Consider the following 6,000-nt stretch of genomic DNA (forward strand, 5'->3'; position numbering starts at 1 on the left):
AAATTTCTTCAACAACAGGGTTTAGGATGATATTACCCAGTTAGCTAGCTTTATATGTATGAAAAAGATGTTAATCAAGTAACCAGTCATTGACCATCACCCCGTTAATAGTCAGCATTTATTGAAAAGTCAGTGTGCCAGAAACAACGTTAAATGCTTTCTTCAGATTATCTCATTCACTTCCCACCATGATTCCTTGAGATGATAATCATCATAATTATATTCAGGAATTCATTTAACATACACATATGTTGAACACCTGCTTATGTAACACACTATTCTAAGCACTGGAATTACAGGAGTAAATCAATTGGTTTAAGTTCCTTGTTCCTGTTAGGTCCTAGAGCTGATGTCAGTTATTACTGCATAATCAACCTCCCAAAACGTACTGGGTTAGAACAATTAGAATTTATTATTGCTCATGCATGGGTTTCCTGAGTACTTTTTGGATCTTGGCTGAACTCACTTATGTATCTGTAGCCAATTGGTAGGCTGGTTGGTCTGGGGAGAAGACCCATCTCCACGGAGAAGACTCATCTCTACTCCACAAGGTCTCTCATCCTCCAGCTGCTCTCCTGAGCTTGCTCTATGGCAAAGGCAGGAGTCTCAAGGTGGAGAGTGGAAAGGGACAGGGCCTCTTGAGGCCTGGTTTGAGAAGGAACATAGCATCACCTTTGCCACATTCTGTAGGAAGACCTACCAGATTCCAGGGTGGAGTCAGGGAGTACACCCTATGATGGAAAGAGTTGTGAAGTCCCATTGGAAAGCACATGACTACTGAGAGGCCATCAAAATAGTCTATTTTCTGCATACCTAAGGGTGACTAAAATGATGCTAAAGAATTCATGAAAATATTTTATTCAAGCCTCAAAATAATCTTATAAGGCAAATTTTGTTAACATTCCCCAGATGCAGAAATGGAGGCCCAGAGAGTGTTAAAACTTGCCTGAGATCTATGAATATTTTCTGAGAGGAGTTGGGAAAACTCTTAAGGATTCAAACACAAGGGTCCCAGGCACTCTGGGAGAGAGAGCATAAAATATAGCCACATCCTGCAAGGCACTTGAAGGCCTGCTGGAGATACAACAAATCAGTGATAATACATGTCACTGACCCATACTTAAGAAATGCACTTTAAATAGTATTGGAGATATGTAATTTACAACAAAACATCAGTTAACAATGCATAATATCACTAATCTATACTTGATAATTATCCAACACAAAGTAAAGACAAAGGGAACCAAGACAGGAACAGAAGTTCCATAAAGAGGTGAGACTGAATAGAGGCTCCAGGAGTATGGATACTTACAGCCAAAGGAGAGGGTTTTCTGATAACAGCATCCCCTGAATTCCTTTTAAAAAGTGCTTATAGAATAAAATTCTGTTTCTTTAGAATTACACTTAATATTCCTAATAGATGACTGAAACAATTAGCATTTGATTCAGCTGCAATCAATAGGAAACCTAATAATGACATTACTCAAGTAGAGTTTCGTTTTTTTGGTTTTGTCTTGTACAACAAGGAGTGTGGGGAAAATAGCCCACGGCTTCACGGTAGTCAGATGACATCATCAAGGAAACAGGGTTCTTTCTTTGTTCTCTGCCATCCTGTGAACATATCCTTATTCTCAAGGTCTCATGGTGCCAGGATGGCTGCTATGCCCATGAGTATTCTTGTTCATTCCCAAGGAAGAAAAAGGGGGAGGCAGGAAGCCCAAGGAGAGCATTCCTGCACATCCTACTTTTAAAATGCTTTCCCATAGCTTCCACCCTGTCACACCCTCCTTACTCTTTTTGGCCAGAATTCAAGTCATGCATAGCTGCAAGGGAAACTGGGGAAGCTAATGTTGCAGTTGTCTGATTCCCTGCTGTGGGAAAAGAGAAAGAAAGTTGTTTTCTCCTCTACCTTCAACCACCATAATAAGGATGCCACACTGGTCCTAAGAAATTGTGGGGAAGTCACTAGGTAATATATGGGGAGTTGTGGAAGATGAGGGCTATTTTAGTAAATTCATACAAATCCATGTCAGAGTTGATCCCCAGTCTTTGTGGATAAGGACGCTCTTCTCTTGCTGGCACAGGGAGAGGCCCTAGATCAGGGGACATTATCTTCTTAGGTAAGAAAGGTGGAAGGTCAGAAAGCTCTTCTCGCATCTTCCGTTTCTCAAGGGCCTCCAGCAAAAAGTAACTGATACACCAAAGGGACATATTTTGAGTTGGCCTCTCCTGAACTGCTTTAGGGCAGGTGACCGGCATAGTAGGACTGCCATCAATAGCACCAGAGGGTGCTGAGTGCTGTTTCAGACTTGTTGAGTGTGAGCTGAGCATTGAGCTCTCAAACAGAAAATAAAAACCAGCATCCAGTTTCCGGAGAAAGGTCAGAATTTGAATTATAGGTGTGATACAAAGAGGAGAGGGCTGGCAATTTCATCCTCAGTCTGAAAAGACCACGTATGCTCAGTCTCTCCAAAGAATAAGTATACATCGAAATCAGTGCTATGCAGTGACACAGGTCTGATATCACCTGGCTTCTGCCAGAGAGGAAGCACTAGCCATTCACGCTCTCAAGTGGTCAGTGTCCTGGTGAAGAGCAACGGAGACGAGAATTGAGCAAGTGTTTTCCAGGCAACCTCTAAAGTTAAGACTAGCTGTAAGTGAACACAGCAGCTATATCTTAAGAAGGCAAATGTATTCATGTGATCTCCTTTCATTGCAAGCTTGAGAAACTCGCTGAACTTGGCTTAAAACTGGCTTCAATAAAACAATTTATTGGTTCGTGAAAGAACAGGGCTAGTTTGGTTTCAGGCATGGCTGGATTCAGGGTCCAAGTCCTCAGGACTCTGATCTCTGTAGTCAATCCTCATCTCTCTCTTCATTTGGGACTCTTTCCTAATATTGGACTCATTCTCTCTTTTACATATGATTTTCCCCATGCATCTGGAAAAGGGAACAGGAAGCAATTTTAATCTAAATTATCTTTATAGCTTGTGATCCCAAAATGACGGAGGGCCCTATTTTCTCACTAAGCACCTAAATAGCAAATCTGGACATAATCTGATTGAGCCTTCTAGGGTTCCCTGCCTATCCCAAGCCATGGAGATGGGTTATTCTGATTGAGTAGACTAGGTCACATGCTGACTTCTCTGGGAAATTGGGAGATTCTGCAAAAAAAGAAAAAAGAAAAAAGAAAGCAGTTCTTTTAACAGAAGAAGTCCTTTCTTACAAGCCCTGTTGCAAACAAACTTTAATTTAATAACCAGATCCCTGTTACTGGTTAGCAGATTCAGACACAGGGAACTTTTTGATAACTGTGAAGATCTGTTTGACTCATTCCCCTGTTGCCCACTTGCCCGTTTAACTAGTAAACAGCCTTTTTACCTTTCAGACACATTCCAGGCAGAGAAGGCAGATGGAGCCTCAGTCCAGTCCATCCCAAGGCTGGGTGTTTTCCGTAACCAGATTCTGCCCTGGTTGCCTTATATTTACATCTGCTTTAGATTATATTTGGCTCCACCCCCATGCCTTCCTGATCTACATCTTGGATTCCTATTCCATATGCTGTTTCTTCAGGGCCTTGAATATTACTTTATTCTACTCTGATACAACCCCTTGCCCAGTTCCCATGACTGGGTCTCCATCTTAAAGGGCTACCTAGAGCTAGCTATCCCTGCATCCTGCTCTGCTCACTTGTCAACCCTTCTTCCTGTCCCCCACTGCTTGGACCACCCTGAGCCATTTCTGAAGGTTGTTTCAGTTCCCCAGTTATGATAGCTGCTAATATCCCTAAAAATTCTTCCTTAGTCTGTAAACACACAGGGAAACCAGAGCACATGGAACAACAATCTTGCAAGTACCCACACTGTGTTTATTGCTTGTAAACATTCCATCTTCTCCACAGAACCATGCAGAAGTGGGAAGAGTGCCAACTCCCCGACTTCTAGATCACACTTTGTCACCTGGGTTTTTAAAGAGCTTAGGCTGCTGGATATCAAGGCATCAGATCCCTTTTAAAATAGATCATTCCCTTTCTGCCTGAGCTGCTTTTTCCATTGAGTTCAGGCCTTGCTATGCAGTACTTACCACTTGGCCCTTCTATTTCCCCTGCATCTCTTTCCAAGTTCTTAGACATAGAAATGTCTTTCCCTTCCCTCAGGAAAAAACAAAAGAAGTCATGCACACAAATGCATACAAATAGACTCTCTTAGGTCTGCCCCATTAATTTCTCAAACATGCCCAGACATGAATTCCAGCAGAAGAATAGATGTGGGTTCAGGTTGAAATCTCTGCCACAAGAAGAGGCATGTTACTGGAAAACTGTTTCCCAATCTGGGTCTCCATTACCAGAACTCTCTTGGTTTGTGTACTGGATACTGCTCCCACACCTCTTCCTCTCCTCTCAGCCCCATCTTCTACTGCAGCCACTACTCTAGGTGTATGTGTGTGTGGGGGGGAAGGGGTCGTGTAGTCTTTGTCCAGCTTTACACAAGTGCAATCTGATTGTGTCTTACTTGGGACTCCACCACATACCTGTTGCTTTCTGTCCCACGACTTCTCCATGTCCAGTGCATGCAATATGCCCACAGGAAATTGCCTGGTATGTGCACATTACAATCCAGATGTCAGAGGGGAGCTAATGACATGGGACCACCCTCGACCAACAGATGACGGAAGCAATGGATGCATAGTGCCTGCCTCGGTCTTCCAGAAAGCACTACTGAGATGCGATGCACAGGGCTCCTCAGAGGGGTCCAGAAGCTATCTGCAGCAGTAGCCAAATCAATACCTCTTCAGTCCTTCCCTGTCTCACAGCTGTCCTTGTGCCTCAGTCTTCCTCTGTGCTATCACTTTTCAAATAGAATATCTCAGGCTCTGAGGTCAGGGAAGCCCAAGTTAAGCAAGTGTACCAGGATTTGTTGGCAATTGTCTAACAGTGCAAAAGAGATCTAGTTTCAAATTCTGTCTGTGTGACATGGACAAATTACTCAGCTAATTGGAAACCAAGTTTTCTCATCTTTAAAATGAGGACAATTAACGGACCTCATCGTGCCCATCCAAATATCAAACTAGATAGCCTGGATGGGGGGGGGGGCTGCAGGTGCCTGACACAGGGCTCCCCTCAGTCTAGTCTAGATTCATCCTCTACTTCTTTTTATTCTCACTCAATGTCCTGATACAAATAAGATATATATATATATATATATATATATATATATATATATATATATACCAGTAGTAGCACACATACATGGATGCATATGTAAATATCCACTGAACAATTTAAAATAGTGTGCTTTAAATAAATTATATTGTCATATTTTTCCAAAGGTAAAAATTGTGGGGGGGACTAGGTTTGTGATGGAGTGATAGAGTGCTTGCTTAGTGTATCTGAATCCCTGGGTTCAATCCTCACCACCATCGAAGGAAGGGAAGGAAGGGAAGGAAGGGAAGGAAGGGAAGGAAGGGAAGGAAGGGAAGGAAGGGAAGGGAAGGAAGGGAAGGAAGGAAGGAAGGAAGGAAGGAAGGAAGGAAGGGAGGAAGGGAGGAAGGGAAGGAAGGAAGGAAAGGAAGGAAGGAAGGAAGGAAGGAAGGAAGGAAGGAAGGAAGGAAGGAAGGAAAGGGAGGGAGGGAGGGAGGGAAGGGAAGGGAAGGGAAGGGAAGGGAAGGGAAGGAAGGAAAGGAAGGAAAGGAAGGAAGGAAGGAAGGAAGGAAGGAAGGAAGGAAGGAAGGAAGGAAAGGGAGGGAGGGAGGGAGGGAAGGGAAGGGAAGGGAAGGGAAGGGAAGGGAAGGGAAGGGAAGGAAGGAAGGAAGGGAAGGAAGGAAGGAAGGAAGGAAGGAAGGAAGGAAGGAAGGAAGGAAGGAAGGAAGGGAAGGGAGGGAGGGAGGGAGGGAGGAAGGAAGGAAGGAAGGGAAGGGAGGGAGGGAGGAAGGAAGGAAGGAAGGAAGGAAGGGAGGAAGGGAGGGAGGAAGGAAGGAAGGAAGGGAGGGAGGGAGGGAGGG

The 6,000-nt window shown here is 43.9% G+C and overlaps 1 long non-coding RNA gene across 3 annotated transcripts in view; it reads right to left on the reverse strand.

Moving 5' to 3' along the window:
* LOC308657462 overlaps positions 1-6,000 on the reverse strand; it is a 37,567-nt gene that overhangs the window by 19,724 nt on the left and 11,843 nt on the right. Inside the window, exon 3 of one of the 3 annotated variants that reach the window (XR_014023933.1) lies at positions 10-2,940. The exons of the other annotated variants lie outside the window; for them this stretch is intronic. This is a non-coding gene — a long non-coding RNA (uncharacterized lncRNA). Of the gene's footprint in view, positions 1-9; positions 2,941-6,000 lie in introns of those variants that run through there. 3 annotated transcript variants of the gene reach the window in all.

This window comes from Spermophilus citellus (assembly GCF_964194105.1).
Source record: "Spermophilus citellus genome assembly, chromosome: 10".
NCBI classification, from domain to species: domain Eukaryota; kingdom Metazoa; phylum Chordata; class Mammalia; order Rodentia; family Sciuridae; genus Spermophilus; species Spermophilus citellus.